Source organism: Pteropus medius, unplaced genomic scaffold (genome assembly GCF_902729225.1).
Source record: "Pteropus medius unplaced genomic scaffold, Ma_sr-lr_union100, whole genome shotgun sequence".
Lineage (NCBI taxonomy): Eukaryota > Metazoa > Chordata > Mammalia > Chiroptera > Pteropodidae > Pteropus > Pteropus medius.
Genome location: NW_024352787.1, coordinates 18018537 through 18041919, shown reverse-complemented (window position 1 = coordinate 18041919; position 23383 = coordinate 18018537). Strand labels below are relative to the sequence as shown.

The 23383-nt window shown below is 34.5% G+C and overlaps 1 long non-coding RNA gene across 1 annotated transcript in view; it reads right to left on the bottom strand.

Annotated features, from left to right (window-relative positions):
- The window catches only part of LOC120591745 (uncharacterized), a 40738-nt gene extending 18308 nt beyond the window's left edge, over positions 1-22430 (bottom strand). The window contains exons 1-2 of the long non-coding RNA XR_005649977.1: positions 22176-22430; positions 20084-20217 (exon numbers count right to left, since the gene is read on the bottom strand). This is a non-coding gene — a long non-coding RNA (uncharacterized LOC120591745). The remainder of the gene's footprint in view (positions 1-20083; positions 20218-22175) is intronic.
- Between the last annotated feature and the right edge of the window lie 953 nt (positions 22431-23383).

Here is a 23383-nt window from a genome sequence, read left to right as displayed (position 1 = left end):
AGAAATCCTAACAGGAAGCATCTGGCCTCAGCAAGCCCCGTACTTCCTGCTAAGCAGCCCCAAGCCCGGCACTAGCAGCAGCTGGCCTTGGTTTATGGCTGTCAAAGCACCTCTAAGCTCAGCATGGGTGGAGGCTATCTGTGGACTGCCTGGTGACTCTTGCCAGATGGCTCTGGGCAGGGTACAGCCTATGGCTGAGCTTGGCTTGCAGCGTGACCTCTCATAGGTGGCCTTGGGGCTAGCATGTCAGGTGACCACTTCTCACCAAGCCAGAGCACCACCGAAGGTTGCCTCCAAGGATGACATACCCAAAGGCCAGATTGGGAAGGTACCAGAGCCCTGCTAAAATGAAACTTGCTCCATAGGGTAACCCCTCACTGGCCTGCCCTCACAACCAATCAGTCCAAGGGTTAATTCCTCCCATTGATGTGTAAAGAGCAACCAAGTCTCAACTACAACAGGAAGGTACACACAACCATACAAGCAACGCACCTGGCTCGAGGACCAGGGAAGATTGTGCTACTGGCCCCAGAGGACACCTGCTATGTAAGGCCACTCTCCTAAGACCAGGAGATATAGCAAACCTACCTAATACATAGAAAGAAACACAGGGAGGTAACCAAAATGGGGAGACAATGAAACATGTGATAACAGAAAGAACAGAACAAAGCTGCAGAAAAAGTACTAAAAAAAATGGAGGTAATCTGTATACTAGATGAAGAGTTCAAAACACTGGTTATAAGGATGCACAATGAACTTAAAAGAAGAGTAGATGAATTCAGTGAGAACTTTAACAAAGAGATAGAAAACAAAAAAAGAACCGGTCAGAAATGAAGAATACACTAACTGAAATGAAGAATACATTAGAAGAAATCAACAGTAGATTATAGTAAGAATAGAACTGAATCAGAGATTTAAAAGATAAGGTAACAGAAAACACAATCAGAACATCATAGAGTGACGTCAGAAGCAGGAAACACAATCAGAACAGTATAGAGTGACAACAGAAGCATGGCAGGACAGAGAACAGGGCAGAGGCTGAATACAGAGGGGCAATAGCTGTGTTTTAGCATCTGCCATTGACAAGCAGAAAGAAAGCAGAGTTATGGAGCCTGGCCACCTCCTTCTACCCTCCTAGAACTTGCAGTGGGCCCCAACACTGCATCTGGCTATTGGGGCAGTATTGGGACTTGAGGGGCTTGGATCCCCTTTGCCCTTCACATTCTCCCATGGGAGTGGAGCCCTGGAACTGAGCAGACTTAGTAACTGAGGAGACACAACCTCTCCAGGGCATTTTTAACCCTACAGCAGAGTTCCAGGAGGCTTGGATAGTACAGGAGGCTTAGAGACCATCTACTGGAAAACAAAGGAAAAACCTCTTCTTAACAACCTGCTACAGATAAATCACTCTGAATAATAATAATAATAATAATAATAATAATAATAATAATAAATATTTTAAAAACAGAGTATATTCCCATTAATATCTAGGCAGCAAAATAATCCAGCAAACACAGTGAACAACTAAGGTTTTCGGAAAGAAAATAAAAAATATTCAGAAAATAAACATAAAGATATAGAAATATATGATTTAAATGACAGAGAATTCAAGATCAAGATTGTGCTTTTGAAAAAGCTCAGTGAGATGCAAGAAAATTCTAATCGACAGTTTAATGAATTCAGAAATAAAATTAATGAACAATAGGAATATTTTACCAAAGAGATTGAAACTCTAGAAAAGAACCAAATATAACTTCTGGAGCTGAAGAACACAATAAAAAAGATGAAGACTGAAATATTAAGCTTAGGAAAAAGAGCTGACCAGATAGAGGAAAGAATTAGTGATATCAAAGACAGAAATCTGGAAATGAAGCAGATGGAAAAAGAGAGAGACTTAAGAGTGAAAAATAATTAATGAACTCTACAAGAACTATCTGACACCATCGGAAAGAGATACATAATAATGGGTATACCAGAAGGAAAAGAGAGGGAGAAGGGAACAGAGAGCCGATTCAAACAATAGTCAATGAGAATTTTCCATACGTATGAAAAAATATGGATCCTCAAATCCAAGAAGCAACAGAACACCTAATTATCTCAACCCAAAAAGGCCTTCTCCAAGAAACATTATATTTAAACTGAAAAATTAATGACAAAGGAAAAATTCTCAAGGCAGCCAGGGAAGACAGTAACATTAGATTATCATCAGAATTCACAGCACAAACCTTACAATCTAGGAAGGAGTGGAACTAAATATTCAACTATTGAAAGAGAGAAATTGCCAGCCAAGAATAATATATCCAGCAAAATTCTCCTTTAGATATGAAGGAGAACTAAAGACATTTTCAGATATGCAAAAGCCGAGAGAATTTTCCACCATAAGGCCAATATTACAGGAAATACTGTAGGGGGATCATTCTACCTGAAACAAAAGGACAGAAAAAAATATACAAAACTATGAGTAAGATGACTAACAGACAGACAGAATCAGAAAAGTGCAACCCTTATTATGAACAGGTATTATAAACTTAAACATTACATAGTGGTTAAAGGTAAAAAAAAAAAAGCTTTAAAATGAGAAGAACATAGAAATGAATGAACTCACAGCACAAATTGGGGATTTGAGACAACAAAAAGAGAAAGGGGGAGGGAGTAAAAATTTAAATCTGCAAAGGGGAAAGTGGATAAGGCACATGCAGAAAAAAAAGGACTACTGTATATATGAAACTTTACACAAACTTAATGGTAACCATATACACAAAAAATTCACAACTGAGACACACAACAGAAAACAAGAGGGAACAGAGGGGAAAACCATAAAACACCACCAAACAGAAAAAAAGAAACAGAACACAAGGTCAAAGAAACAATGGAGGAGGATCTTTGGAAACTTGGTGGAGTGAGAGACGTCCCCAGATCTCTCTCCTTGAAACAACAATAAGCTGAACATCTAAAACTCAACAAAAAACACCCAATTGCACACCAGCATGTCTGAGTGTGGGATCTGCACATAAGAGCTATTAAGGTCAGAACCCCGAGTGTCAGGTGGTGGTCTGGGAGAAATAAAGAAGATGCCTCCCGCAGCTGCCAGAGCTCCTTGCAGGAGGAGGGGGAGGAGTGAAGGAGCGGTGAGTTCATGTGGCGAGTACTCTGAACATTTCTGCTTAGGATAGCTGTGACTGCAGGACCCAGTCATCAAGGCAGAAAGCAGAGAAGCGGGACGGGACCACAGAGGAATAATAGCTGATTTTGGCCACCCGAGGTTGCAAAACCGAGGCTGAGCAGCAGCTCCCAACCCCCAACCCAGAGGGCCCCTCCACCCCTACAGACCGAGACCAATCACTGCGGAGCCTCAAGAGAATCTGAGCAAATGCTGCCGAGACTGTCTCTGACACTAACAGGGACTGAAATTGAGGGTAGTGAGCGTGATTAAATATCTACAAGAAAATTTTAAAAGCGTTATTAAGACTTTATATAAAGCAGAGATCCAAGAGGTTTAGATGCCACCTACTGGAAACCAAAAGAAAAGTACCTTCTTTGCAACAGGCTAAAGAGAAACCTTTATAAAATACATCTTCTTTCTGGAAAAACAGCAGAATACACTTCCACTAATGCTCAGGCAGAGAACTAGTCCATTAAACACTATGAACAACCAAGATGACAAGGCAGCTCAGAAAGAAAGAGAAAAAATCTCCAGAAAATAAGCTAACAGACATAGAAATATGCAACTTAAATGACAGAGAATTCAGGATGGTTCTTCTGGAAAAACTCAACGAGATCCATAACGACTCACATCAACAATTTCAGGAACTGAAAAAACAACTAGATGAGCAGAGCAAGTAGATTGAAACCCTCAAAAAGAACCAAAGAGAACTTATGAATATGAAGAAGACACTGCAAGAGTTGAAAAATGAAATAGCAAACTTGGGAAATAGAGTCGATCAAATGGAGGAAAGGATCAGTGATATCGAAGACATAAATCTAGAAATAAATCATGAGGAAGAAGAGAGAAACCAAAGAATGAAAAATAATGAAAGAGAAATAATGAATGAAAAATAATGAAAGAGACACCCTCAGGAGAGGAAACATAAGAATAATGGGCATTATTGAAGATGAGGAAAAGGAAAAGGGATTAGAAAACATTTTCAGACAAGTAGTTGATGAGAATTTCCCTAATCTAAGGAATGAGCTGGAGCTTGCAATTCAAGAAGTCAACAGAACACCCAATTATCTCAACCCAAAAAGGCCTTCGCCAAGACACATTGTATTAAAATTATAAAAAATCAACGACAAAGACAGAATTCTCAAGGCAGCCAGGGAGAAGAAAACAGTATCGTATAAAAGAAAACCCATTAGATTATCATCAGACTTCTCAGCGCAAACCTTACAAGCCAGAAAGGAATGGAATCAAATATTTAAACTATTAAGTGAAAGAAACTACTAACCAAGAATAATGTTTTCAGCTAAGTTCTCCTTTAGATGTGAAGGAGAAATTAAGACTTTTCCTGCCATACAAAAATTGAGGCAATTCTCTACTTTGAGGCCTGCACTACAAGAAATACTGAAAGGAGTCAGTTCATCTAAAACAAAATGACAAAAAAAAAAACCAAAAACATAATTAGGAGTAAAGTGAATATTGGGCAAATAGAAGCAGAGGAGTGCAACTTTTACTAAGAAAAGGGCATTATAAGCTTAAATAATAAGAGAATTGTTATAATAAGATAGTAATGAACGTTCAGCATACATAGGAACAAATTAAGATAACAATGACTGAAAAGAGGGGGATTCAAAGATCCGAATTCGCAAAGGAGAATGGAGATAAAGCACGTGCAGAAGAAAATAGATGACTGTATATAAATAACTATCCTTTATGTATTCATAATAATAACCACATGCCAAAGATTCAGGATTATTGTATATAACATAAAACATGAAAGACCAGAGGGAAAACCCACAAAAGCCAACCAAAATAAAGAAAACAGAAGCACAAAGACAAGAATGCAATTGAAACACCAAGCTTCCAGAAAGCGAAAGATAAAATGGCTATAAGAAGACCTCATATTTCAATAATCACCCTACATGTAAATGGATTGAACCCACCAATAAAAAGGTACAGAGTTGCAGAATGGATCAAAAAACAGAACCCAACCATATACTGCCTCCAAGAGACACATCTCAGCTCCAAAGACAAATATAGACTCAAAGTGAAAGGATGGAAAATGATATTTCAAGCAAATGGCATTCAGAGAAAAGTGGGAGTAGTGGTACTAATATCAGACGAAATAGACTTCAAAGTAAAAAAGGTAAAAAAGGATACCGAGGAACACTTCATCATGATAAAGAGAATCATACACCAAGAAGACATAACACTTATTAATATCTATGCTCCCAATCAGGGAGCTCCAAAATATGTAAAGAAATTACTTACAGAACTAAAGAGAGAAACAGACCAAAGCACTATCAGAGTAGGGGACCTAAATACTCCACTGTGAGATATGTACAGAAAATCCAAACAGAAAATCAATAAGGAAATAATATCCTTAAATGACAAACTAGACCAACTGGACAAAACTGAAATTTACAGAGCCTTCCATCCCAAAGCAGATGCTTATACAATCTTCTCTAGTGCACATGGAACATTCTCAAGAATTGACCATCTACTGGGACAGAGATAGCCTCAACAAAAGTAAGAGGCTTGAAATCATATCAACCATATTCTCTGATCATAATGCTTTGAAACTAGAAATCAACTGCAGAAAGAAATCAGGAAGAACCACAAATACATGGAGATTAAACAACACACTACTGAAGAATAACTGGATCAGAGAAGATATAAAAACAGAGATCAAGAGATACATAGAAACAAATGATAATGATAGTACAACATATCAAAACTTTTGGGACATGGAAAAAGTGGTCATAAGAGGAAAGTTCATATCATTACAGGCTTATTTCCAAAAACAAGAACGAGCCCAAATAAACAACCTAATGCCTCATCTTAAAAAACTAGAAAAGGAAGAACAAATGAAGCCTAAAGTCAGCAGAAGGAAAGAAATCATCAAAATTAGATCAGAAATACATGAAATCGAAAACAAACAAACAAACAAACAAAAGAATAGAAAAAATAAATGCAACAAAGAAGATTAATAAATTGACAAACCCCTGGCTTGACTCACTAAAGAAAAAAGAGAAAGGACACAAATAAACAAAATCAGGGATACAAGAGGGGAAATTACGACAGACATTGCAGAAATACAAAGGATCATAGTAGAATACTATGAAAAAGTATATAACACCAAATTTAATAACATAGAGGAAATGGACCAATACTTAGAAAAATACAACCTTCCTAGACTGAATCAAGAACTGGAAAACCTAAGTAGACCGATCAGCAGTATGGAAACTGAAACAATCATCAAAAACCTACCAAAAAGTAAAAGTCCAGGACCAGATGGCTTCACCAGTGAATTCTACCAAACATTCCAAGAAGATTTAAAACCTAAGCTCCTCAAACTCTTCCAAAAAATTGAAGAGGAGGCAATACTACCCAACTCATTTTATGAGGCCAATATTACTCTGATACCAAAACCTGGTAAAGATAACACACAAAAAAGAAAACTACAGACCAATATCTCTCATGAACACAAATGCAAAAATTCTAAATAAGATACTAGTGAACTGAATACAGCAACATATTAAAAAGATTATATACCACAATCAAGTGGGCTTCATCCCAGAGGACAAGGATGGTTCAACACATGCAAATCGATTAATGTGATACACCACATAAACAAATTAAAAAATAAGGATCATATGATCACATCAATAGATGCAGAAAAAGCCTTAGACAAGATACAGCATCCATTTATGATCAAAACACTTCACAAAATCAGTATAGAAGGAAAGTACCTTAACATAACAAAGGCCATATATGACAAACCCTCAGCCAACATTATACTTAATGGTGAAAAACTAAATACCTTCTCTCTAAGATCAGGAACAAGGCAAGGCTGTCCACTATCGCCACTCTTATCAATATAACATTGGAGGTCCTGGCGAGTGCAATCAGACAAGAGAAAGATATAAAAGGCATTCGAATAGGAAACAAAGAAGTCAAACTGTCACTATTTGTGGATAACATGATTCTCTACATAGAAAACCCTGAAGACTCCACAAGAACACTACTAGAAACAATAAGCAAATACAGTAAAGTCTCTGGATACAAAATCAACGTTCAAAAAATACATAGCATTCCTATACTCTAAGAATGAAGCGTCAGAAATAGAAGTGGAAAAAGATTATTCCTTTTGCAATTGCAACAAAAAGAATAAAATGCCTAGGGATACATTTAACGAAACAAGTCAAGGACCTCTAAAATGAAAACCATAAGACCCTGTTAAAAGAAATCAAAGAAGATACAAAGAAATGGAAAGGTATTCTGTGTTCTTGGATTGGAAGAATCAACATAGTTAAAATGACCATATTACCTAAAGCATTATACAGATTTAATGCAATTTCCATCAAAATCCCTTTTTTAACAATTTCCATCAAAATCGGCCTTTTTTTTAACAAAATAGAACAAAAAATTATCAGATTCGTATGGAAGCACAAAAGACCCCGAATTGCCAAAGCCATCCTGAGAAAAAAGAATGAGACTAGAGGCATCACTTTGCCCAATTCAAATTTACTACAAAGGGACGGTAATCAAAACAGCATGGTATTGGAAGCAAAAGAGACACACGGACCAGTGGAACAGAATCGAGAGTCCAGAAGTAAACCCATATTTATATGGGCAAATAATTTTCGACAAAGAAGCCAAAAATGTACAGTGGAGAAAAGAAATCCTCTTCAATAAATGGTGCTGGGAAAACTGGAAAGCCACCTGCAAAAGAATGAAACTAGACTATTGTCTATCACCAACACCAAAATTATTTCAAAATGGATTAAGGGCTTAAATATAAGACTTGAAACAATAAAATGCATAAAGGAAATATAGGAACTAAGCTCAAGGACCTTGGACTTAATGAGGATTTTATGAATTTGACTTCAAAAGCAAGGGAAGTAAAAGCTAAAATAAATGAATGGGACTATGTCAAACTAAAAAGCTTCTGTTCAGCAAAAGAAATCATCATCAAGGTAAAGAGAGAACCATCTGAATGGGAAAATATATTCGCAAGAAATAATGGAGACACTGAGTTACCATAAAACAAAAGATCAAATGACTATAGGAAAAATTCATATTTCAATAGTCACCCTAAATGTAAATGGACTGTACTCATCAATAAAAAGACACGGAGGAAAAGATTGCATCAAAAACCAAAAACCAACCATATATTGTCTTCAAGAGACATACTCAACTGCAAGAAGAAACACAGATTCAAAGTGAAAGGGTAAAACATGATACTCAAGCAAATTGTATCCAGAGATAAGGAGGTGTAACCGTATTTATATTTGACAAAATAGACTTCAAGATAAAAAAGGTAATGAGAGACAAAGATGGACACTTCATAATTATAAAGAAGACAATACATCAAGAAAACAGAACACTTATCAACATATATGCTCCCAATCATGAAGCACCAAAATAAATAAAGCAACTACTAACAGAAATAAAGGGAGAAACTGAGAAAGACACAATTACAGTATGGGACCTAAATACCCCATTTCCAGTTATGTGGATAGATCATCCAATCAAAATCAATAAGGAAATATCAACCTTAAATGACACATTAGACCAATTGGACATAATTGACATTTACAGAGTCATTCATCCCAAAATACCAGATTATATATTCTTCTCTAGTGTACATAGAACATTCTCAAGGAGAAACCATATGTTGGGACACAAAACTAGCCTCAACAAATTTAAGATTGAAATCATACCAATCATATTGTCCAATCACAATGCGTTGACACTGGAGATCAACTGCAAAAGGAAAGTTGGAAACACCACAATATGTGGAGATTAAACAACATGCTACTAAAGAATGACTGAGCCAAATAAGAAAGAAAAGGAGAGATCAAAATACATAGAAATTAATGAGTATTAAAATATAACATATCCAAACTTTTGGCACAGAACAAAAGCAGTAAGAAGAGAAAAGTTCATGTCATTAGAGGCCTATCTCAAGAAACAAGAAATATCCCAAATAAACAACGTAACATTAAATCTTGAAACTAGATAAAGAGGAAGAAATGAAGCTCAAAGTCAGCAGAAGGAAGGAAATAAAAATTAGAGCAAAATTAAATGAAATTGAGTAAAAAAAAAAAAACAGTAGAAAAGATGAATGCAATGAAGAGCTTGTATTTTGAGAAGATAATAAAATAGTCAAAATCCTGGCTGGATTACTAAGAAAAAAGAAAAAGGATACATATAAACAAAATCATAAATGAAAGAGGAGAGGTTTTGACAGATACCACTGAAATACAAAGTATTATACAAGAATACTATGAAAGATTATGTGCCTCCATATTCAAAAACCTAGAAGAATTGGAGAAGTTCTTAGAAATATACAACTTTCCTAGAATGAATCATGGAGAACTAGAAAATTTAAATAGACCAATCAACAATAAGGAAATTGAAACAATCATCAAAAACCTACTATAAAGTAAAAGTCTAGGACCAGAGGACTTCACAATGAATTCTACCAAACATTCAAAGATGATTTAATATCTGTCATTCTCAAACTCTTCCAAAAAATTGAAGAAGAGGCAATACTTCCTAATTCATTTTAAGAGGCCACCATTACACTGATATCAAAACTTGGTAAGGGTAACAAGAAGAAAGAAAACTGTAGACCAATGTCTCTGATGAATACAGATGCAAAAATCCTAAATAGAACACTAGAAAATTGAATACCTCAATACATTAAAAGGACTATATATTACAATCAAGGGCTTCATTCCAGGGGCACAGGGGTGGTTTAACATATGCAAATTGATCAATGTGATACACCACATAAACATAATAAAGGGTAAAAATCATGTGATCATATCAATAGATGCAGAAAAAGCAAGTGACAAGATAAAACATTTATTTATAATTAAAACACTTAATCAAATGGATCTAGAGGGAAATATCTGAACATAATAAAGTTCATATATGACAAATCCTCAGCTAACATTATCCTTAATGGTGAAAATCTAAAATCTTTCCTCTAAGATCAAGAACAAGAAAGATTATCCACTATTGCCAGTATTATTCAATATAGTATTGGAAGTCCTAGCTAGAGCAATAAGGGAGTAGAAAGAAATAAAAGACATCTACTTTGGGAATGAAGTACTCAAACGATCACTTTTTGGAGATGACATGATTCTCTATGTGAAAAACCCTAAGGATGTCACGAAAAAGTTACTAGAAACAATAAACAAATAAAGTTGCAGGATACAAAACCAAAGTATAAAAATCCATTGTGTTCCTATACACTAATAATGAGATTTCAGAAAAAGAAATGAAGAAAAAAAACCATTTTTTTGCAATTGCAACAAAAAAATAAAATACTTAGGAATAAACATAACAAAGGATGTGAAAGACCTATACACTGAAAACTATAAGACATTATTAAAAAAATTGAGGACTTGAAGAAATGTACAGTTCTTTTGTGTTCATGGATTGGTGGATTCAACACAGTTAAAATGGTGATATTACCCAAAGCAATATATAAATTTAATGCAATCCCCTCAAAATCCCAAAAACAGTTTTTTTAAAGAAAAAGAACAAAAAAATCATTAGATTTGTATGGAAGCACAAAATGCCTCAAATAGCAAAGCAATCCTGAGAAAAAGAACAAGGCTGCAGGTGTTACTCTGCCTGACTTCAAATTATACCACAAAATGACAATAATCAAAACAGCATGGTATTGACAGAAAAACAGACACACAGACCAATGAAACAGAATTGACAGTCCAGAAATAGACCCCTGTAGATATGGGAAAATAATCTTGGACAAGGGATCAAAAGCCTACAATGGAGAAGGGAAAGACTCTTCAATAAATGGTGCTGGGAAAATTGGGAAGCCACATGATAAAGAATGATATTAGACTGCTATCTGTCACCATACACAAAAATTAACTCCATATGAAACAAAGAGTTGAATATAAGACCTGAAACTACATAGAAAAAACCATAGATACTAAACTGATGGACCTGGGATTTAGAGAGGATTTTATGAATTTGACTTCAAATGCAAGAGAAATAAAGGCAAAACTAAATGAATGGGACTATAGCCAACTAAAAAGCTTCTGCACAGCAAAAGAACCATCAACAAGACAAAGAGTCAACCATCTGAATGGGAGAAATTATTTGTAAATAATGCCTTCGATAATGGCCGAATACCCAAAATATACAATGAACTCATACAACTCAATAATAAACAAAACAGACGATCCAACTAAAAAAATGGCAGAGGACCTGAACAGATAGTTCTCCCAAGAAGATATATGAATGGCCAATAGACATATGAAAAGATGCTCAATTTCACTAGCTGTTAGGAAAGTGCAAATCAAAACCATATGAGATATACCACCTCACACCTGTTAGAATTGTTGTCATAAACAGTATAAATAACAAGTGTTGGAGAGGTTGTGGGAAAAAGGAACTCTTATATACTGCTGGTGGGAATGTAAATTGGTAAAATTACTGTGGAAAACAGTATGGAGGTTCCTCAAAAAATTAAGAATAGAATTACCATATGATCTAGCAATCTCTCTTCTGGGTATTTACCCCCCAAACTTGAAAACATGTATTCGCAAAGATATGTGCAACCCAATGTTTGCTGCAGCATTATTTATGGTGACCAAAATATGGAAACAACCAAAGTGTCCTTCAATAGATGATTGGATAAAGTTGTTGTACATATATACAATGGATAACTACTCAGCAATAGAAAAGATGAAATACTGCCATTTATGACAACATGTATGGATCTTGAAATTATCATGTTAAGCAAAATAAGCCTAGAAAAGTTTGAAAATCATGACTTCACTTATATGTATGATATAAAACTAAAAGCAGCAAACAAACATGACAAACAAACAGAGACTCATGAACACAGACAGCCAATTAGTGGTTACCAGAGGAAAGAGGGGAGGGAGAAGGTAGATAGCGGTAAAGGGGAGGGGGTCAAATATATGGTGACAGATGGATATTTATCTTTGAGTAGTGAACACACAAGGCAATATACATATGACTTATTGAATTATACACTTGAAGCCTATATGATTATTAACCAATGTTGTGCCAATAATTTTAATAAGATTAAGTAAAGGGTGTTAAAAAAAAAAAAGAACAGCAAAAAGAAAAAGCGAATCCAGAAAAATGAAGATACTAAGGGAACTCTGAGGCAGCATCAAGCGTACCAACATTCACATCATAGGCGCACCAGAAGGAGGAGAGAACAAGGGATTGAAAATCTATTGATGGAATAAATAATGACTGAAAACTTCTCTAACCTTAAGGAAAAGACATACAAGCCCAGGAAGAACAGAGACTCCCAAGGAAGATGAACTCAAAGAGGCCTACTCGTAGACACATCATGATTAAAATACCAAAGTTTAAAGTCAAAGAGATAATCTTAAAAGTAGCAAGAAAAAGCAGTTAGTTTTCTACTGGGGAGCTCCCATAAGACTGTCAACTGATTTCTTAACAGGAACTTTGCAGGCCTGAAGGAATTGGCATGAAATATTGAAAACGATAAAAAGCAAAGACCTATAACCAAGATTACCTACCCAGAAAGGTTATCATTTAGAACTGAAGAGGTGATAAAGAGCTTCCCAGAAAAGAAAATGCTAAAGGAGTTTATCATTACCAAACTAGTATTAGAAGAAACGTTAAAAGACTTATTTAAGAAGAAGAGCAAGAAAAAAATATATAAATAATAAAATGGCAATAACTACATAACGATGAAGAATTATTTAAAATGTAAATTGATTAAATGGTCCAGTAAGAAATCCAGGGTGGCTGAATAGATAAGAAAACCAGACCCTTACATATGCTGCCTACAAGAGATTCACTTTAGATCAAAAGACACACTCAGGCTATAGGTAAAGGGATGGAAAAAAATGTTTCATGAAAATGCTAACAAACAAAAAAAAAAGGTATGGTAGTAATACTTATAGTAGACAAAATAGACTTTAAAACAAAGGCTAGAAGAATAGACAAGAACCCAGTAATCCCAGTTCTGGGTATCTGTTCAAAGAATCTCAAAACACTATTTTAATGCGACATGTGAATCCATATGTTCATTGCAGCATTCTTACAAGAGCCAAGATATAGAGGTAACCTGGGTGGTGTCCATCAATGGATAAATGGATAAAGAAGATGTGATTACACACACACACACACACACACACACACACATACATGCATACAATGGACTATCACTCAGTTATAAAAAAGAATGAAATCTGGCTATCTGCAACAACACGGATGGACCTGAAGGGTATTGTGCTAAATAGAGTAATTCAGACAGAGAAAGACAAATCCATGTGATTTCATTAACATGTGGAATCTAAAGTCAAAATAAACAAACAAAACAGAAACAAACTCATAGGTACAGAGTACATTTTGATGGTTGCCAGATAGGAGAGGAGTTGTGGGGTGGGCAAAAAAGGGGAAGGGATTAAGAAGTATAATCTGGTAGTTACAAAATTATTATGGGGATATAACATATAGCATAAGGAATATAGTCAATGATATTATAATAACTATGTATGGTGTCAAGTGGGTACCAGATTTATCGGAGTGATCACTTTGTAAGTTATATAAATGTCCAATTAGTATGTTGTAAACCTGAAACTAATATAATAATGTATGCCAACTGTAAATGAAAAATGAAAAAATATTACAAAAAGAAACATTAGAAAAATAAATTTAATCTTATAGCTAAATGAACTATATTAAAAACAAACAAAGTTCAAAGTGAGTTTGAGGGAAGAAATAATAAGTATCAGAACAGATAGAAGTGGAATAGAGAGTTAAAAAATAGAAAACGATCAATGAAACTAAGACCTGGTTCTTTGAACAAGATTCATCAAGAATAAAAGAGAGAGGGCCCAAATAAATAAAATCAGAAATGCAAGAGAAGTGACAGACAACAGCACAGAAATACAAAGGATTATGAGAATACTATGAATAATTATACTCCAACAAATTGGACAAAGTAGTAGAAATGGATGTTTCTAGACACTTGATCTTCCAAGATTGAATGAAAAAGTAACAGAAAAGCTCAAGAGATCGATTATTAGAAATGAAATTGAATCAGTAATCAGAAAAACTTCCAATAAACAACAGTCCAGGAGCAAATGGCTTTACAGGTGGATTCTACCAAAGATTCATAAGTGAATATCTATTTTTGTCAACCATTCCAAAAAATTCAAGAGGGAGAAAAGTTTCCAAACTCATTCTATAAGGCCAGCATTACCTTGATACCAAAACCAAAAAGACTTTACGAATAAATAAATAAATAAATAAATAAATAAATAAATAAATAAATAAAGAGGCCAATACCCATCATGAACATAGATACAAAATCTTCAACAAAATATTAGCAAATTGAATTTAGTAATATGTTTAAAGGATCATACACTATGATCAAGTGCTATTTATTCCCAGGTGCAAGGATGGTTCAATATTTGCAAATTAATTAAAGCGATATACCACATAAACAAAATGAAGGATAAATATTACTTGATCATCTCAATAGATGCAGAAAATGCATTTGATAAAATTTAACATCTATTTATGATAAAAATTCTCAACAAATGGATATAAAAGGATCATTCCTCAACATAAGAAAAGCCATATATGATGGTGAAAAGCTGAAATATTTTTTATCTAAGATCAGAAACAAGAAAAGGATGCCCACTCTCACCATTCTTATTCACCACATTAGTACAAATTATAGCCATATAAATCAGACCAAAAAAAAGGTATCCAAATTGGAAAGGAAGAAGTAAAGTTGTCACTTTTTTTCAGATGCTCTGATACTATGTATGGAAAATCCTGAAGATTCCACCAAAATAACTATTAGAATTAACAAATTAATTTAGCAAAGTTGCAAGACACAAAATTAATATTCAGAAATCAATTGAATTTTTATACACAAATACTGAACTATAGAAAAAGAAATTAGGAAATAATCCCACTTACAATTGAATTAAAAAGGATAAAGTACCTAGAAATAAATTTAATCAAGGAGGCAAAAGACCTGCACTCTTAAAACCATGACATTGATAAAAGAAATTGAAGAAGACCTAAATAAATGGAAGGATATAACGTGCTATTGGGTTGGAAGAATTTATATCATTAAAATGTATATAGTACCCAAAGCAATCTTCAAGTTCAGTGCAATCTCTATCCAAATACCAATGACAGTTTTCACAAAACTAGAATAATCCTAACATTTATGTGAAACCACAAAAGGCCCTAAATATCCAAAGTAATCTTGAGAAAAAACATAGTTGGAGGTATCATGCTACCTGATTTTAAACTATATTACAAAGCTGTAGTAATCACAACAGTATGGTTGTGGTATAAAACAGACATATAGATACAGAGAGCCTAGAAATAAACCCACACTTATATGGTTAATTAATCTAGACAAAGGAAGGAAAAATACACAATAGAGGAAAAGATAGTTCCTTCAATAAATGGTGTTAGGAAAATTAGACAGATACATGAAAAAAAATGAAACTAGACCACTTTCTTACACTGTACACAAAAATAAACTCGAAAAGGATTAAAGACTTGAATATAAATCCTGAAATCATAATCCTCCTAGAAAAAAAAAAAAACATAGGCAATAAACTCTTTGACATGGGTCTTAGCATTTTTTGTTTGTTTGTTTTTTGTTTTGGATATAGCTCTTTGGGCAAAGGTAACAAAATAAAAAATAAACAAATAAAACTACATCAAACCTAAAAGCTTTTGTATAGTGAAGGAAATCATCAGCGAGATGAAAAGGCAATTTACTGAATGGGAGAAGATATTTGAAGTGATATAGCTGATAAAGGATTCATATCTAAAATGTATAGTTTTTATACAGCTCAACATAAAAATATCCAATATAAAAATGAATAGACATTTCTCTACAGGAGACATACAAATGGCCAACAGACACATGAAAAGATGCTCAGCAGGGAAATGCAAATCAAAACCACAATGAGGTATTAATTCACACCTGTCAGAATGGCTATTATCAAAAAGGCAACCTGTAACAATTGCTGGTGAGGATGGAACCCTCAAACACCATTAGTGGGTTTGTAAATTGGTGCAGCCACTATGAAAAATGGTATTGAGATTCCATAAAAAATTAAAACTAGAACTACTGTATCACCCAGCAATTTCTCTTCTGAGTATTTATCTAAAGACAATGAAAACAATAATTCAAAAAAATATATGCACAGCTCTGTTTTTTCAGCATTGTTTACAAGAGCCAAGATATGGAGGCAACCCAAGTATCCATCAATAGATGAAGAGATAAAGAAGATGTGGTATAAATATATATAATGGAATATTACCCACAAAAAAGTAAGAAGTCCTGTCAGTTGTGGCAACATGAATGGACCTAGAGAGTATTTTGTGAGGTGAAGTAAGTCAGAGAAAACAAATAGATTTCTTTCATATATGAAATCTAAAAAACAAAACAAAAAACAAACAAAGTGAAACGAAAACTCATAGATACCGAAAATGAATTGATGGTTGCCATGGTGGGAGGTGGGTGGATAGGCAATAAAGGAGAAGGGGATTAAGCAGTACAAACTTCCAGTCATAAAATAAATAAATAAGTCATGTAAAGTACAGCATAGGGAATATAGTCAATAATATTGTAATAACTTTATATGGTGACAGATAATTACTAGACTTATTATGGTGGCCACTTTATAAGATATATAAACATTGAATCACTTTGTTATATACCTGAAACTAATATAATATTTTATGTCAACTATAAATAAAAAGAAATAAAAAATAAATGGAAAAGTAGAAATGTTCACAGAACTAGAAGATACGAAGAACCAAATGGAAATTTTAGAACTGAAAAATACAGCAACTAAATAAAAAAAAGGAATATTTCACTAGGTGAGCTCAATAGCACAATGCAGATGACAAAGGAAATAGTCAAGGAACTTAAGAATAGATAACAAGAAAATATTTGGTATCAACTACAGAGAGAAAAAATAGTCCCTTACCCCCAAAAATAAAGGAAAGAAAGAATAGATCTTAAGGGACCAATGGGACAATAACAAAAATTTTTATATTCTTGTAGTTCCAAAAGGAGAGGCAAAATAGTATACCCTAAAAAAATTTGAAGAAATAATGGCTGAAAACTTCCCAAATTTGGTGGAAGATAAAAAGCCTATGTATTTAATAAGTTCAGCTAACCTTAAATAGGATAAAACCCAAATACATCCATTCTCAAACACATTAGAATCTTACCAGTGAAAACTAAAGACCACGATAAAAATTTTCAAATCACTCGGAGAAAAATGATGCATTACCTATGGGGGAACACTGACTCAATTGACTGCAGATTTCTTTTTAGAAACTACAGTCCAGAACAAAGTGGCATAATAGGTTTAAAGGGCTGAACGGAAAGAGCTGTCAACCCAGAATTCTATATCCCATAGAACTATGTTACAAAGAAATGAAGGTTAAGTAAAGACATTCTCCCTTCCTCTATCTCCCTCCCTCCCTTTTTGCTGTACTTTTTTAAAACAAACACATGCTTTATTATTTCTTTGGGGGAAAATAGTACCCAGTTGGAATAAATAAATACTTCACATTTATTTAGTGCTTAATATATCAAGTACTTTCATTTACATTGTTTCATTTTGTTCCAGGCAGCACTCTTTATAAAGCACCTAAAGAATGGTTATGATTACAGCACATGGAGTAGTCTCTCTAGAAACATTCTGGACACCTGCATATCTGAAGATGATAGTTTGACCCACTATTTCACACCAACTTTCAAAGAGGAAGGAGGTCCAATTAGTCAAATTCTGAGAAGGATACATGAAGGTATCCCAGTTGCCCTTGATTACAATAACTGGGTAGTATTTTTTTTTTTTTTACGTAGTTTATGGTGTATTCTGGGTGAGACCAGATTTATAAATTTAACCTGTGATTTAGTGAAGGCAGTTGCTTTATCTTGAAATGACTTATACACTCTTAGGGAGAAAGATTGGATTTTGATTCCTTAACAAGCTTTGAGGCCAAATCTGGTATCAGGTGTGGCAACAGGGAGGTTTTTTAGAAAGGGCACTATAAGGTGGCATCACTTTGTAAAAATCTGGGAGAGTAATATTGTCTTATTATTCCTAAAAGAAATGGAAAAGTAAAACATGTGAAAGAGAAATTACACTATTGAGGTGCTCTCTTTTCTTCAGGGAATTATCTTTACTTCTCTCTCCTTGTAAGATGATTAATGGATTGATTTTATTTAAACTCTGGAAACAAGTGAAACTATTAAATGTTTATATTTAAAGTAAATACATTAAAAGAGATAATGAAGCTTTCTGTATAGCCCACATGTCCCTATTCCATAAATGCTCCTTCTGACTTTCCAACACAACTGCCAAACTCTGCTTCCACATATTCTTTTTAAAACTTTTGTTCAAATACCATATTTTGTCTTTTTAAAGGTCCTTTGTGTTTCTATGTAGCATATATCAAAGTTCTTAGAAGATAAAATTTTGTTAATGTAATTTTTATTTCTGTTCCCTTTATATTTGAGGATCTCTACATGAGTCAATATTCATTAACTATTTGCTGCCTCCTGGATTTCAAGCATTTCTCTACACTGCCTATATCTCCTCCATATGCCAAATGCTCTTCAGTCAATGGGAGCTCTGTGCGTGGGACTGATGTGCAGAGAATAGGGGAATGAGAATGTGGCTCCCTTTCCTCGTCATTAGTTAAATACAACTCTGATTCTACTGCAAATCCTTACAGCTCTCAATCGTTAACCTTTCTTCACATGAGAATTGGCCATTTATTTCTGCTTTTGGCTTCTTTGCCTCTCAAGCAGTTTTTAATTAATTTAATTCATTGGTATGACTTTTTCCTTTCACACCATGGTTACCAAGTTTCAATAATAGGCACTTGTGAGAACTTTATAAAAGCTCTTTGATAGTCTAAATAAATCATATCCATGCTGTGAGAAGAGTGGACCCAAGAAAAATACAAAACCTAGGCAGCTACAAGTGTCATCTTGTTATTTAGTTGCCGACACTTTTCTAACTTCAAGAACCTCAAAGTTAAGTTATTGGTTTCCTAAGTTCTAAAACATTTATTCCTTGCTAAACTCTGTTATAGGATTCTGCAGTGAAAAGACTTTTAGCAACATCTTTAACAGATTAATTTCTATTTACTCTCTTTGAGGTGAATTAACTAATCTGTTACCTTTCTTTATCTACTCTTATAAACACAGAAGGGGAATTTCAGCATTTTGGAACCCATCAGATTCTTATGTCTTTATTTAGACTTGGTAAGGAATAAGAAATCAAAGTACAAAGAAGAGACTAGAGGATAATCTTAAGAGAGGAAATTTGATAGGAGAGGTCACATCATCATAGGCCCTGTTGTTAAAGCATAGACCACAAAGAGAGACCTTGCTGCTTGGAGGCCAGGTTTCATGCTATGTGAGTGTGATGACATTTTTTGGTGCCCTCTGGTGGTATGCAGTTCTCAGTCTCTTCCAGCTCAAGTCTCTTCACCTATGTGGTGGATCGAACAGTGATGACCAGGGAAGATTAGGATATGATTCATTCCCATTTATAACCTTGCAACTCATTTTTTTGAACAAATGTCACCAGGTTTATTAGTACTGTTTACTGCTTGACTTTCAGAAGTCTCTGAATACTTTAAAATTTATCATTCTTATTATATGATTCTATGTTTTTCTAATACTCAAAATGTTTAGTCGCTCTCTCGTATTAAATTGGATCTTTTTAGTATGATATTATGGTCTTTCACACCTGACATCACCTTTTCTTTCCCTCTTTTCTCAATATAAAGTGCCTGCTCTAGCTGCACTCCCATTCACTTCCTTTGTTCTCTTTTGGGAGTGCTTCCCAGACTTACCGTTATTCTTAAACAGTAGTGCTTCAAGGTCAGTTCTACAGCTTAATGAAACCATTCTCACATGTCTCTATCTGGGTTCCCAGTCAGATGACAGCTCCTTCAGAAGAGGTGTCTTTTTATGCCTTGTATCCAGCCTATCAGTTATCAAACACAAACAGAATTCACATGAGCTGTTGCTGGGAATGATATTGGTAAAGGTCTGCTCGACATTGTTATTTTCATTTCACAGCAATCTCAGAACTTATGAATCATAGACACATTAGCTCCTAGCCACAAAAAGAAGGCATGGATAAAGGAAGGAGAAGAACCAGCATTCTTTGAATGCCAAGTACTTACCAGAAAAGTATTATAAGTATTTCTACATTACAGGTGAAAATTCTGAAGTATAGGGAGTTTAGTCCCAAGGTTAGACACAAAGTGAATAATTAGTTAAAATTGGGTTCAGAAGACAGTATCTTTTACATATATAATATTATCTCCCTGAAATGGTACGTGAAATGTTGCTGTATCCTTTTTTGTTCGTTGACTCAGTAAATATTTGTTAATCATTGGGAATAGAGAAGTAAAGGAAGCAAAGTAAGTTGGTGAAAAATAATGCAGGGAAGGGAAATGAGTAGTGCCAAAAGTTGGGTGTGAGGCTGGCTATTTTATTTTGGCTGGTCAAGTCCTCTCTGATAAAGTGACATTTGAGCAGAGTTCTGGAGGAGATGAAAGAGGGAGACCAGCAGGTATCTCAGAGAAGCTTTCTAGGCAGTGGGTGAGTGGTTGGGAGTTCAAGGAATAGCAAAGAGGACAGTGTGGATGGTGATAAAGATGAAGAGTTGGGGTAGGTGTTTCAGAGAGAGTGGGAAAGGTGGCAGGCGAGTCATGTTGTAAAAGTTATAACTTTATGATAAAGTAGTTTCTTAAACTTGTGAAATAAAATAATTGTTTTTGGTCATAAGATGAGTTTGCTTACCAGCAGCTTCTATTTTCTAATTCACCTAAAGAGATATCTCCCCACCACTCCCAGTTTTATTGAGATATAATTGATATATAACATATATTAGTTTAAGGTGTACAACATAATGATTTTATACACACACACGCAATATTACAAAATGATTACCACAATAAGTTTAGTTAACATTCATCACTTCACATAGTTACAGATTTTTTTTTCTTGTGATGAGAAATTTTAGGATCTACTCTCTTAGCAACTTTCAAAGATCTACTCTCTTTGCACAGTATGGTTAACTATAGTAAACATGCTCTATGTTACATCCTCAGAATTTATTCATTTTATAGTTGCGAGTATTTTCCTTTTGACCACCTTCATCCATTTTCCCCATCCTGAAGAGATGTTTTGAAGGGAATACCCTACCTGGTAGAATTCAAAGTTTCCTAGCAACTTAGTCAGCAAAACCTCCTTCTTTGCCTGAAGAGACTTGAGGGACCCAAGAGTTTTAATGGTATATATTTCTCATTCATTCATTCTTTCATTCATGTATTCAACAAATATTTATTGAAAACCTACTGTTTGTCAGCAACTGTTTTGAGCACAAGGAATACAGCATTAAAAAAGACAAAACCCTGCCCTTTAATATTTTCATTAGAGTAACTCTTACAGATTTTCTAGAAGACTTTAAAAACTGTTAAAAGAATTCTCCCATAAAAAACATTTGTTTTGATATGTCTACAAAGTTAGCTTTCCATATATTTCACATAACCTTTTAAAAAATTTTACAGTTATAGGCTGGGCCTGTTAGTTTTTTATTTATTTATTTTTTGAGCATGTTGATACACATGCTACAATTTTTTTTTTAATGTGGTTTTCCAGTCATTTCTATAGTAAAAGCATTGTTTTGGTAACAGTAGCTACATTACCATTTGAGTGTACCATATTTTTATCTGTTCTCTGCTATTAAATATTACATTACAAATACTTGCCTTTAATGCTCATAGACATTTTCCTTAGCCTACATTTTTATTTTAGGAAGTTGTTAAAATATATAAAAATATAGACAAATTTGTGAGAGTGTATTTGCACTGCAGATAACTTTAAAACAAATTTTAGGAATGATAGACTCATGATATTTAATAAAATTCTTACCCATTTCACTCAATTTGATGTCCAAATGTGAAAACAGAAGCATTTGTGGATTTTTATAGTCTTCTCTCCTAAATATACATAAAGGTTTACTTTCCTGTTTCAAAATCTTCCTTCCAAAGTATTTTTCCTGAATAAGTTTTGATTTAATTTCCTGAGTAATTTTCCAAGATAACTTTCCCAACCACGGTAAGCATTCGTTTCAATTTTTTAAGAATCAGGTGATTTATTTTGCGTTCTCTTATGAAATTCATAGACTCTTTTGAAAGTGCCTACCAAAAATGTTAGTCACTTACCTCACTTTTCTGTTATTCTTGCTAAATATAGTTTGATGCTACTCTCTGGGAGCGGTCAGTTTCATTCAGGAAGGCAGCTGCATGTTTTTGTCATCAGCTGAGTTTTCCTTCCATTGCTGGTACATGCACAATGCACAATTCCCTTCACGTGCTCTCAGGTGTTACTATTCTCCATACATGCCATGAGCAAGATTTTTTTTTTTAATTTAAAGATGGAAAACTTTCCCCTTGAGCTTGCTATTTTATCCAGAGTATAGTAGAATGTCTGTTTACCCAGCTGCTGATCTTGAAAACTAGGCGAAGCTAAAGCATGCTAAAAGTTTCCAGCTAAAACACAGAAGAGGAGACATAATAGAGGCTAATCCAGGACCTGTTAAAATAAACCTCTTTTTTATGATGCTAAGGAGCAACACACTCTTAAAGCTGTGCTACTCACATACCGGGTCAGCATTTTTGCAATAGTTAGGACCTCAAGAGAGAGATGAAAATCATGATGTGTATGAAAGTAAAAAGGGAAGCCTAAAGATGTTGTATTAGTATTTGGGGAAAAATAATAGGAAGACATGAAATGAGAATTAAGGGAAAGAGAAATGTTGCAGAAAATATAAATACGATTAATTTTTTTCTCCCCCTTTTTCTCTTCATCAACATTATTGGCCACTGACTATGTGCCCTGGTGCTGCAGATACAGTGATGAAAGATGAGATCTGAGCTCTTGAAGAACTCCATGGTCTAATTAGGAAATAAACAAGTAAAGCAACGATTTAAGGAGTGTGTGCAAAGTGCCAGGGTCAAAATATACCCAAGGTGCTGGAGTCTAGAGAAGGGGCAACTACCTCAATCTGGGCAAGTCAAGGAAGGCTTCCTGGAGACGGCACCACCTGAGATGAGTCTTGAAGGAGAAGTAGAATTATG